General features: G+C 40.6%; 1 protein-coding gene across 2 annotated transcripts in view; it reads left to right on the forward strand.

The window, feature by feature from the left end:
* The window catches only part of sgcd (sarcoglycan, delta (dystrophin-associated glycoprotein)), a 331,965-nt gene that overhangs the window by 80,220 nt on the left and 237,802 nt on the right, over positions 1-13,943 (forward strand). The window lies entirely within an intron of this gene.

Genomic DNA, 13,943 nt, shown 5'->3' on the forward strand with positions numbered 1-13,943 from the left:
GCCTGTGCTACAAACTGGATGAGTGGTGTTTGAAAGAAGTGGGCATTAAGGAGAGAGGAAGTGTTAAATGAAAGAGGCTAACTCATACACAAAAGTCAGGATATCTCGGCTTCTGCTTCTTCAATTTTCATCATTCATTCTGTGATCTTCCTCTTCTAAGTCTCCCAACTCGAAAGTGCAATTTTAAATCACCACAGTGCCCCTTTAAAGATATTGTGAGCATCACTTCCACTTGTGGTTGGGAAAAGTTATATTACCTATTGCTGTCAGACTGATGGAGTAAATCTCATAGAAATAAGGAAAATTATTCAGGAGAAAGTGTTTGTTAAATGATTTAACACATGTTGCAAAGGCATACGACTTCACAACATGAAATGGAGGGTGGTTTCTTCTATGAAGCTTAATGAAGCAAAACCTAGCTGTTCATTAGTTCACTGGGCTTGCACATGCTTTATTGTGTTTTTATGATTACGATTTCAGATTACAGCCAAGGTACGAGTGCGTTATTGTTAATCAGGCATAATCATCTTCAGGACTCGATTATATACTGCTTAAAAGACACTTTTAGTTTATTAAGAATTTATTGCACTATACTACAGAGTAAACTTTGTGTTGCACTTCTTGTTCGTCAAACTTGGAATAGATGTGAAGTGCTCCAAAGTACAAGAAGCAAAAAGTAACACTAATAATGATATCACAGTATTTATTTACAAACTGTAATGAGGCCACTAATTCAGATCAGTGCAGTTACCATAAAGTAATACACACCCTTTAGCCATTTAGAAATGAGTAAATCCAAATGCTTCTCTCCAAATCAAAGGCCACACGGCCTATGAGTTTTATTAGACTGCGGACTACCTTTGACTGGAGTCAGAACATCTGCTTTTTGCTAATTTGGGTTAACAACAACCAGTGTTGGGCAAGTTACTCAGAAACTGTAACATGATACTTTTTACTTATTACTCCTTAAACAATTAATAATATTACTTTACTCATTACTGGGTATTACAAGTAAAAAGTTACGTTACCCGTTACATTACTGTATTGCTTAATGAATCCACTTTACTGAAACAATAATTAACATTAGGAGTCAACAACCTGCCAAATTGAAAACAATGCACTCAGACCTGATGATGCTGTACAGTATAGGCTGTATGTACAGTATATGATATTTGACACAAAAAAAACAAGTAAGAAACAAATATTCTACAAATAAGAAAGCAAGTTTCTCCCCACTTTTTAACTAATAGCATATTCACAACAGCAGCAAGGAGTATGTTTTTTACAAAACATATAACATTTCTTAACGCCACTGGCTTTTCTGCACATTTTTCAGAACAGCATTAGTGTGTAAAACTTTCCTTAACGCCGCTCTCTCCCAACGAATCCAAGCATCACTGGCAGTAGAGGCCAGAGTTTCTTTCTTTGAGTTACTGTGAAAAATAATGGCAATACTTCCAACTGTGGAAACAACACCTCTCTCCCTTGTTGTCCATTCTTCTTTTCTTCATTCCCCACGCAGTTGCGCATTCACGTCAAGGATGGTGAGTTCCGGTAACACAGTAACGTAACAGCTTTACTTGGATTAGTAACTGTAATATACTCTTTTGTAAATAGTTATCTCGTACTCTACTAGTTACTGGGAAAAGTAATATTATTTCAGTAACACGTTACTGTCCAACAATGACAACAACATATTAAATACACTGTCCAGGAATAAAATATGACCACACTTCATCTGACTTGTTCTGTTTATTTCTTTCTCTCACTCAGCCTCCCTCTTTCTTTCCCTCCAACTTGCTAATTACCTTTGGTTTTAAGTAGCTTCATTAATTCTGCAGTAACGATGCTGCGCTGACCACAATACCTGACAGTAATTCATAATTAACACATAACACTTCCACAGTAACAGGCAACTGCCTCCAAGGTAATTATGTAGGACCGTGGAAGCGTAGATGAACTCGCAGTGACATTGTTTGAATAAAACGCTGCTCTCTGCTTTTTGGAACAATCATCTATAAAAGGAAGTAGCAGCAAACTCAATTTCTGCCAAAGTAGTAACATCAGCAGATTCCTAGTGTGCTTTAACACTGTTGACTCAGTAAAGACTCTTTTTGACTTTTTGTCAGCTCACCTGAGTTAAAAAGTCCTTTTTTGTTTGACATTTAAATAGAATAGTTTTTCTAAAGTTGCATCTCATAGCCATGACCCAAAGACAGATGGCAACAGGAAATGTTCATATTCCTGCATATCCACAAAACTCTCTAGCTAAAAATAAAGAGTCGGTAGCCATGTAAATGTCCAGAAAAAAATGAAAACAAGTGAATTTAAGTTAAGATATTTTGTGTAATCATCTCCTCATTAATATACTTTGGATTGGCTCTATTCTGTCAGTGTTATCACTGCAGCAGTGCCAAGATGGCATGTAACACAACTATTCTGTCCATCCAAAGACACATCCTGGTCCAGCAGGCATGTACAAAACTACAAGAAGCCAAATGTCCCTCATCGGTGAGCTGTGGTGCACATCTCCAATGACAGGCACACAACAGTGGCCACCAAGTTTTGCTAAACTTGTGTAACCAGTAGCTTTTCTTTTCTTCATGTTTATTCATAGCCTCTGAACTTCTCAGCTTTCTAAGCTAAATATCCTGTTTTTTCATAGTTGAGCGCTCCCAGATATGAAAATGCACACATTCACACACACACAAAACTTTTATTCAAATGATCACTGCTTTGAGTTATGGGCCCTTTTGTTTCCAAACAGTAAACTCATTGAACAAAATCCTGACAGAGAGTGTAGCTATAATTGTTTCATTGCTCTGTTTGAAGCGGGCACATCCATCAGGCTGCCACGTGTCCTACAGTGAATGTGTACAATGTGTGGATGAGGATGACATTCAGTGATGATGGGGATCAGAGAAAATAAGTTCCTGTGTGTGTGGAGTGCTTCAAGCTCCGCATTGAGTTACATAAAATTATTCTTCCATCATATACAAAGATGCAGAAGAAAAACTCTTTAGAGGCTTTATGTGCAGAGTTTTACCTTTGTGGAAGCTGCTTTACACAACCTTGATACCGTCATAAAAAAACAACCTCGCATCAGTTTTTCTGATGGAAGGTTGTTTTTCACTAAAGTATTAATTGTGCTTGTAAATAGTACATATTGATTTGAATAAGTGGGTGTGCTTGTTGCTGTATGTTATCCCAGTGCCTGTGATGATGAATCCAAAGCATTTTAAATGGATGAACACATGCACAGGACCTTAATTATCATGAATCAGTCCAGAAGCACTGCCTCAGATATAAGATATCAGGCAAAGTAATAGTAATAATGATCTTCAAAAAAATGATCTAATAGAACAGAAACAAAAGCAGTGACATAATGGCCCCATAGGGATATTGCTCAGGCCTAGATTAAAATTGACTTCAGTGGAGATGTTCATCAAAACATTATCTTACATGCTTCCTATGTATCTAACATTAGTAGAACATAGTAGTTGGTTAACTAAAGGACCATGAAGGCCACAGGACTAACTTAATAAAAAAGGTTTTCACTTTCAGTTATTTTGGAGCTTGCGGTTGAAGAGTTAGTACTGGTTGTAGTTTGACCTTCTGAATGTCAGAGTTCAGGTATTTCACAACAGGAATTATGATCCAAATAGAGACACTGGCCACCCCAGCTCACCTTTTCAGAGGTCCAATAAACAGGCATACATTTGGAAGAGCGCAATCAGACCTACCACTCATCAGATACAGGTAGAACGGCTCAGATTTAGTTCATATGGGTTAAGATGAAGACAAGACTATATATATATACTGCTTTGAGTGTTTCTGTCACTCACCGGTAGAGGGCTCCGCCTGTGCTTAGAACTAGGGTTACCATATTTTAACCTTCGTTCTATCTCACACAGGCTCCGCCCTCTACTGGACTCTATGGGTATAGTGGGTGGAACCTGATGACTGTCCGCCCTAGCCGTGACAAGCCAAAGTCCACCACAACAACCCGGTCGGCCACAGGCCGGCCAAAGCCCCGACCACCACATTACCTTAGTGACAGAATGGTTGGCCCAAATGCACAAACGGGCCATGGTAAGACCCATGATGCCATTGTACAGATGTCTTTAACACACACCCCGCTGAAAAGGGTCGTAGACATTTCCACACTTGGGTCTGCTCCCGCCTTGGGAGACTCACTCACAAATACAGCAGCCCTTCTGGCCATGGCGGGAACACTGAACACCGAGCCGAAGATGAAGGGGGTTCGGTGGGGAGGAGAATGCTCTTTAGGAATGTGTTTAATCAGTTGAAAAGTCAAAGCATTTTGTACACAAGCAGCACATGAAACATGACCCGAATAATTGCATGCTGGACACATAACGGAGGGAGGAGGTGTGGTGGTGTGCATCAGCCTCTCTCCCTAGGCCACCCTTTTAAAAAATATATATAAATAAGGCTGAGACTCTTTTTCCAAGGGGCTGCCTTCGAAGAGGCTGTGGTGTCGTTGAATGCACCAAAGCCACTGTAACTGTGGTAGGCGTGTCCCTGGTGTCGACGCCTCAAGATCACAGCTTCCACGTGAAGCAGCGACAGGGTGGACATCCTCGCCTGCTGCAAAACGTCGCTACTAGCCGCTTGTGGAGGAAACGAAACCAACCAAAGCAGCGAGCGCTCTCTTTTGTCCCGCTATACCGGAAGAGACGTGGCGTTGGCTGTCTCTCTCTCAGGCTATAGCGGACTGCTCGGCGAATGAGATGTCGGCAGAGCAGCATGTCTGTTTATGTAACACGCTTTCACTGCCGGTGTGCTGGCGGTGCGAGTCCTTGTGATGGCACTGGGAATGCAGAGTTACAGTAGACTGCTGCATTGTGCCGTTTCCACGGTAAGAGCAGCTTGTTTTTCGGCTGTCACCCTGTCACTCAGTTCTGGCTGGGAGACCGGTGTGGTCCGTGGGGTGAGCCATTAGCTTAGCTCCTGCGAACGTGCCGGGACGCAGCGGTGAGTTCAACACAGCTAGCACGATGGGATGGGGTTGGTGGTGGGGAATTGGCACTTTTAAGACTGTAATGTGTGTTAATAAACAGTTTAACATTCACAAAGCATCACCACAGTGTTCACAAGCAGCACGTGTTTTAGAATAGTGGCCTCATGAACACGAAGCCGCAGGGCGAGCCCTTAGCCTCACACGAGGAGTTAGCTCTTTGAGAAATATAAGTTAACATGTTTTACTCAAATGTTTTCCACATTCTCAAAAGCCTTACCATAGTGTACACAAGCAGTACATGTAAAACAATGGCTTCTTGAACACGAGACGGGGGGTTTGTGGCAGCGTCCGCCGGCCTCTTTCCCTCCATAGCCGGTCACTTGGCCAGTCACTCCGTTCCAGCCACAGGTCGGCTGGCGGGGGGGGGGGGTGGAATGGACCCGTCCAGGCGGGACATGGGTTTCCTCGCCCACGTGCAAAGATGAATTTATAGAAGTGGCGACTCCATCCGTGGAGGTGGTGAATTCAGTGAGCAGTTTGCCGTTTTGCTGAAGAAAAAAGGATGCTGAGGCAATAGGGAAACTATTTATACGTCACGCACATATTGCTAGCGACGTGCACAATTAAAATTCCAGTGGACAAGTGCGTGCGTGTGATTGGAGGAGGTAGTACCCATAGAGTCCAGTAGAGGGCGGAGTCTGTGTGAGACAGAACAGCATAATTAGACTCATTCTTTCTGTAAAGACAACACAACACTGCCACTGTCACCATCATCATTCTAACCAGGTAGCAAATTAAATCCGTCCACATTTCGTTATTCACCTGCTTCGTTCATTCTAATTCAGTCCTAATTCTGGTAGTGCTGAGAGTTTGTTGACAAGCTGAGCAGGACACCAAAGGTCAGTGCTGGTCTTTCTGCCTCTTAGTATGAGAAGCTCTCTCTCCCTGAACTAGATTACACCATAAATCAGGGGCTTGCATTATAAGCCAGCCAGTAATCCAGCCAGGAGGGAGGCTGCTGTGTTTGTGTGGTTGTCGAGGCTGAGTGCTTGTGAGGTTGTACTGCGTTTGTGTGTCTATGATATTGACTGCATGCTGCATATACACTGTAGTATATTTCAGATATCTTCTTCATCAGCATAGAGTAGATGCCTGGGTATGTGGCTCTGGCTGTGTGTTTGTGTGTCACCCCTGATTTGTGTTTGTAATACCATACATTCTACTCATACCACATCAGTTGTTAGATTTTTATACTGCATGATCAAATTTTCCTTGAAATCTTGTCATCCTGAACTTTGAGCTGAGCTGTATTTTGTAAAACCTGTAAAAAAGTTTCAAATATAGGCACAAAACGTTTGGAGAGATGGTGGTCTACAGCAATGTGGCTGCTGAAGATGAGATGATCCGTTTCTGAAATGTTTTCAGTGTACATTGAAGCTGTGACAGAGAGCAGCTGAAAGGCTTATACATTTTGTGTTAGCCTTTATGAATTTAAGATAATTAAAATTTACAAAATTAAGTGCCATGCACACTGCATATGACACTTGTCAACACATTGGTACACTTTGCTGCACTACATTGCAAGCATACATATCAGTGGTGCCTTGATGCATGTCAGCTCTCAGGAACAGCAGCAGTTTTGTCACATTTGCTCCCCAGACCAGCGCATCAAGCAACAGTATTTTGACTACGTGTCCTGACTATACAATGCATCTGGTGTGTGGTGAGGGAGATGTTTGTTGCACTTTAGTCTGCTGGTCATGACAGGCATTCCCTCCCATCATGTCAGGCATACCCTGTCCTTTCTTGTTTCTGGTTGCTCAGTATTATTTAGAATTGGCACAAATGTATTACAGTCCTGATGACATTCCACTGTATTTATGAGTTTTGTAAGCAAATCTTACCACCAGAGAAAATACATTCCAAGTGCCATTAGTGAAAACACTAATAGCCAGTTTGAATCATAAACAGAATACAAGTAAAACCAATGTTTTGCTTTACAGATTACCATCAATGGGGGTGAAAAAATAGAGAATCATACATAAAGACTTAATCATAAAGTACAATCATGACTAAAGCTGAAGAAACAGACAACAGAGAAGGAAGAGTAGCGAAAAGATGTTTCAAATGAGACTCAAAAGCAGTGGATGACATCAAATATTCACCTCATGTTCAAGGCAGTCATGAAAGTAATACCTTTAATCGACTGTCACATTACACTTTGGAATGACGGCTGCCTCTGTCTGTACAGTCGGACTGTCAATCGTAATTATGTGACCAGCGGAAAGACATCACAGTAAATTAAAAGTCTTGTGTGCCACACTTTTTTGTGGTTATAATGTAATTACAATAAAATACTGCTTGATGTGTTCTGATGACAGAACTTTAATAGAGCAATTACAATTTGATTCCTGCAGATGAAATGGTCACCGTCCCTAACAAGTTACATTAATAACAGTCATACTTATTAACTGTCTCGTTGCATAGATTTACTATTGCTGAAGAAAAAACTATGGCTCTTTCATGATGCTGATGCACCAATAAAAAATTGAGAATAGAAGAGAAGAGAAACAATAATTAATTATGAGTATGATTAATTTATGATACATAAGAGGTGCAGTAATATTTTATAGTTAAGGGAAACAGATATCACTGCAGCTTAATGAGAAGATGAAAGCGAGGAGCCAGTGTCTCCACATGCAGCTCATGTCCTCATAGGAAATTAATATTCATGAGTATATAATCACAGAATATGAAGAGATTGAACAGAAATTCTTATTAAACTCATTATATCTGAATGGTTGTTTCAGTGGAACAAAGACACTGCTTTACCATGTGACCATCAAATCCAGCAGCACCAGGGAACAGCTATAGTCTGAGACCGCACGTGTTTCCATGAAATGCTGAGGAGACTGTCATTGCAGAGTCTAGTAGTTTTGGTTGTGTAATACTCAACTTTATTCATATAGTGTCTGCAGCTGTTGCTATAATGTAAAATGTTGGCAGAATTTTCACTTATACAAGACAGATAACAACAGGCGTGGTTTGGATGACAGGGCATCTAAAACCCTAATCGGTTTAAAAATCAAGCTGCATCGCATACAGAGGCAAAGGTTCCACATCATACTACCAAATCAGAAAGTGTTGAGGAGTGAGCCTTTCCGTGACTAAATACAGATTAAAAAGAAAAGAAATGAAATTGATCTGCATCACACACCAAAGGAAATGTTCCACATCATACTTTCTGGAGTCTGGAGAGATTTTCAATGACTGTAATAAAAATCAGAGTAGAAAAGAAAAGCTGACAAAAAAGAGAATAACTAAGAAATCATATCACAAAAGGTTTCACCCCATACTTCCACATTTTAAGGAGTGTACAGGAGTAAAATGAAATCGACCTTCATTACAAGATGCATAGCTTGACTAGAGGAGTGAGTCTTTCCACGACTGTAACAAACAGAGTGGAAAACAAAAGTAAAGAAACAGAGTTGTGTCAGACACAAATATAAAGGTTCAATGTTCTACTTCACAACCTTAAGAAAGAGCCAGGTGTATGGAGCTTTTCCTTTACTGTAACAGAGTGGAAAACAAAGGTTACGAAAGTCGGGCTTGTGAAGGAATAGACAGGAAGGAGGTTTCCCTTGACAGTGCCTGCAAAGGCTGCAAGATTGCATACAAAGTCAAGAGTCACGATACAATGCATACAATGAAAAGACACGAGTAGCAAAATAGAGTGGAGTGAAGGTGGGAATTTTGCTTCATATTCAATCTAACTGCAACAAAGAAGCAGGAAAAAACGAGACAATAACGTAAATGTAAGACAGGTTCAAATACTCACCTCTCTGTACCTTCTCATTCTCGCAGCACAGGTTTTGTAGCTTACTTAGTTTCCCTGAGCATTTTTTAAGATAATCATTTCTGCTTTAATTGAAACCTCCTCCCTCATGGAAGCTGCCATTATAGACACCAGCACTTCAGAGAGACTCAGTTCAACTTGGCATCTGTCAGCAGCTGCAGGCTCTTCCCAGTTTGTCCCACTCTGCCTAAAGGGGATGTTGACAGCGGCCGTGCTTCGTTAGGGGAAAGTTGGTGTCGTCAAAGCAAATATTATACATTAAAGTCTCTCACTTTCTCTCACAGAAACTTCAGTCTTTCCTCCCTCCATCTCTCTCCATCGTTCTTTCCTCTGCCTCTGACAGATTAAAAAAAAAAACTCTGAAAAACAATTAATTGAAGTTACTCTCCGCCTTGTCCTTCCTGCTCATCACCGCAGAGCTAATATCTAATCATGACCTCCAAATGTTTTATCCTGGTGCCTCTTTAATTGTTTGCCTCCACCTGCCAACAAAAACATTCTTTAAAAGTTATCAAAGACTTTCTAATAATTTTGAGAGGCGCTGAAGAGCAGAGACTGTTTTTAACATTACTTCAATGACCTTTCTGTTTTATCAGACAGCTTGCAGGAAAAATTGTCCACAGATATACATGGGCAACAGGATGACATTCAACAACAGTCCAGATGTGTCTCTTCACAGAGTCACTCAAAATGTCACAACATTAGGGCTGACCCCAAATAGTCAAAGAGTCGATGCTTCGATGGGCGGAGCCTGATTCGACTTCCACACTAATGAGTCGAACCGCAGAGGCATTATGAAACGAGCGTCATACAATTTTGGTTATATGGGGGCGTACAATGTCTGATTTCACATAGAACTACCGGTTGTCTCCCAATAAGTTAATATACAGCCTATTAAGATATCAATTTCAACATATAATGCAGTAAATAAAAATGTGAAAAGAAAGAAACTTTTAATAAATCTTTTCAAAAAGCGTGAATAAATCCAAATCCTTAAGGAAGGGGATGTCACTGTGCATGTGTGGGCCTAGCGTGTGTGTGGCAGAAGTGGGAAAAAAGACCGCCGAGTTGTCCGCACTTCATGGGACGTTCGGGTCATTTATCACCATTGATGAACCACACAAACAATATTATATCGCTTTTAAACAGTGCTTCAAATAGACCCATAAGGAACCACGACGTGCATGCAATTGTCGGCAGCACGGCATGCACACAGATCTCTGCACAAGAATGAATGGCAGGCGAGCAGAGCAGAGAGGGGTTAAATAAGAACACTCAGTTTAGCTGGAAATGCACTGTGTAAGTTACAGTGACAGAACAGAGACTGCAGCTCTGCAGCTTTTCAAGATTAAAGTGGAGTTAACTTGTGTTGCCTCCTGGTAACCCGAAATTTCAGTACGTCAGATCTATTGGGGTTTTTTTCTGATCAAAGCTTTTTTGGGTTGAAGCCATCATGTTGTCATTAACTGCTGTCACTGTTTGTTTGGGACAGCATCACCCAGATTCTGGGACTCTGCACACGTCACATCAAACTGTACACGCCAATAGATGCCTGGGATGCATTGTTTATATTTTGCAGGCTAGATGCATTATCGGGCAGATACATCACGCAATTTTTGAATATCCAATAGCCCACCACTTACATTTTAGTCTTGACTTGTCAACGAAAACAAAATATCTGTTTATTATCACATATTGATAATAGTAACAAAATTAACACTGCTCTTTAGTGTAGCTATGAGTCCTGCTATGCAACATTACCATAAACATATTCAAAGTGCTTCAATTCAGGGATTCAACAGCAGCAGGAAGAAAGCAGCGCGGTATATTCATAGTGGGTGTAAGGTGCAGCATTCAGTTTATTTTAAAACCGCTGTTATCAACTTTGATAACAGAGGTAGAGTAAAAAAAGAATCTCTTGAGGGTAAGAGATATGAGTCTCTAAGCACATATGTGCTGGTTCAGTTTGAAAATCTATTGTGGAAAGGGAATAAGTGCCTTATTCTCCTCTTCCAAACTCTCATCAAGTACCCTTGAGCAAGGTACTCCACCTCCAGCTGCTGCAGTGTAGCGGCAGTACGAACTCAGGTGTACAACTGTGTGAATACGAAGCAGCGCCGTGCTAAGAAAACGCATCCAAAGCTCTAAAATAACGTTCCAAAGCACTGGATGAATAAAGGTAGAGAAAAACATGAGAACGGAAGTGTTTTTCAGCTGGATAATGTTGTATTCATGCTCTGGATATGCATCAGTGGTTTTCATCTTCAAAGGACTCGAGGTATTTTTTACCATGCCTCTGTGCCTTCTTTTGTCCCTCCTTCCCATCTGCTGCAGATAATTAGCTGATATTAGACGTCTTTTTGAAAATGGCCACAACTGGCAAGTAATTAACAAATAAAGCCAAATTCTAAAGTGATTCAAATACTTGCCAAAGAAGAAAACATGAAAGGCTTTAGTGAAAATGACTATTTAAAGAATATTTAGTCTTAATTTAATATTTAATTTGATATGCATTTCATTTTCAAATTTAGATGTATTAACGGAAGACCATATTACCACAGTATAGAGTAACTACAGTACCTGCAATACAGCAATGACTACACAGTGGGACACAGGCAGAACTAACAATTTTCTTGGACAAAGGTAAAACATTGTTCAAAAAATGCAGTTTAGACAAAAAAAATTTAGTTTTCCAAAATAAAATATCAGCATTAAGTCAGAGACGAATGGCACAATTTTAAACTCATAACAATTCTGATATTTGATCAAAACATAGTGCTAATCTGTTAAGCTAAGTGTTACCGCCTTATACTCATTCCAAAGAGCCTTTCTGTCTGTAATTCCCATTTGCATGCAATACATACATTTCCCATTTAAACAACTGGTTAAATTTGATATACGGATCACATGCTGACATACCTTTGAGCTGGCTACACCTCTATTCAAAATTACTAGCAATTAATGTTGTCACAAGTAACCACAGTCCTGTAATATCTGCTTCACCTGTAAAATCCATTCTGACCTGCAGTATACACCACAGTGCTACATATATCCAATGCACCTTTCACAGTATGGTGCTATATCTACGCTATAGCGCTTGGGTCATAACTTAGTTTTTGCTCTACTGCTGCACTGCTAGCCTCAAGGTTCTGCTGCAATCAGTGTTAGTCATTTAGCTATTTTACAGCTGTGTCAACCCAGGCTGCGTAGTGAAATCACCACATCAGCAGAGCAGCGTCAGAAGCGGCGTCCGTCCATCTGTGGCTACACGGGATGCGTTCAGGCACAGTACTGAGTGTAGGTCATTTTATCAGCATTAAAAGCCCAACACACTGTAGTTGCAGGTACATGGGAGGAAAATAAACTATGTATAAAAAGATGCTTTGGGTAGCGGTGACATTCATAAAGTGTGAACAAAATGCAAAGAGCTGGGTGTGCACAGCTTCTTGTATGCTTACAGTTAAGCAGAGGCCAAATATCGACTGTACATTCTCATAATAATTCACTGCACGTGTTGGCTGGAATACAATGTTACATTAATTTGGTTCATCAAGCATATTATCTTCACAGCTAACCATTGTTTGTTTTTCTGATCTTTTTGTCTTGCTTGGTTGTAAAACATTTTTCATTATCCCGGAGCACATTTAGTGAACCTCCATGATGAGGACCTGTCTTAAAGTTTTTAATAATCTTATTGTTCAGTTTGACTTTGGCTTGTAAGGTGGTTTGAAGGACCTGCATTTGCTAAACTCCAGAATCTTCCAGCAGCTTTATATTGATTGAGATAATCCAACAACACTAGAGTTAGGAGGTTTCCAGAGGACAGCAGTGATAGTATTTTAGTGCAGCTTGTCACCGTCTGACTTACTGCCACCCTGTTTTAGGGTTGTACTTCATTTTGTCCTTTCTATTTTGGTTTGGAAGCGCCCGCGCACACAGTAAAATGGGAGGGCACTGTCTCAGGTCACACATATTCACACACCTACGCACACACACATACAGGCATATAAATCAAGTAGACAACCTCATGGGAGAACACATATGCCTTTATGCACACTCAGACACACACTGATGGCTTTCTTGGAGATTCACTGCGGCTGTAAAAGGATCTTGTAAAAGAGTGGTGGGGGCCTCCCGCTTCAGCTCTATAGGGTTCATTAACTGACTCACACACACACACATAGACACACACACCGACACACACACAGATGCACAGAAAGACATAAAGTGACCCCTGCAAGGAATTTGTTCATTTTTATGCCCTCTCTCACCTCATGGCTGTTTATTTGTTTTCCGACCCATTAGGTTAGCAGCTTTTCAGGACTCTATCCTTTTTTTAGGGTCTCTCTCAGCTTTACACACTGTAGCACCAACTGGGCCCCACGAAGAAGAGATGGTTCTTTAGAAATGGTTATCAAAATAAGACATTAAATAGTTTTCAGTGTTACTTATGGATGTGGCCAGAAGCAACCTCTTCCACTCTAACCACAGTTTTAAACTGAGTTAAAATTAGACCCAAAAGAGCTCTTGAACCATCTGAGTTTAGGTTCTTGCCAGAAATGATTAGCTTCTCCAATGTTGAGACCAGACTGTATTGGGGAGACCGTGGCTCAGGAGGTAGAGTGGGTTGCCTGTTAATGGGAAGGTAAGTGGTTCAATCCCTGGCTCCTCCAGGCTGCATGTCAAAGTCTCCTTGGGCAAGATATTGAACCCTGAATTGCCCATGTTCTGCCAGTGTTAGTTTCTGTTTGAGCACTTGAGCTCAGTGTGTGAATGGTGAATTCGATGTAGTGTAAAAGTGCTTTTAGTGGTCAAAGACTAGAAAGGCGCTATACAAATACGGAGCATTTATATATTGTGGACCATGCTCCAAAATGCTAGTTCATAGCATTTTTTTGATTTTGGTGTTTTAAAATACATTAGTTATCTTTAATGTTTTAGTTGAAAAACAATAATACATGTTTTTTAAAAACATTTGACAATGGTGACTAGAGCTGTCACTGACTCACATACACTGACTCAGTAAGTGTCTTACTGAATCATGGAGACAAGTCTTTAGCTTTCCATGTCTCTGTTGACCAAGCCATGCGTTAGTGAGACGGA

Source organism: Micropterus salmoides, unplaced genomic scaffold (assembly GCF_014851395.1).
Source record: "Micropterus salmoides isolate LMB-PRFRI ecotype aquatic unplaced genomic scaffold, ASM1485139v1 Ms_hic_scaffold_9, whole genome shotgun sequence".
Lineage (NCBI taxonomy): Eukaryota > Metazoa > Chordata > Actinopteri > Centrarchiformes > Centrarchidae > Micropterus > Micropterus salmoides.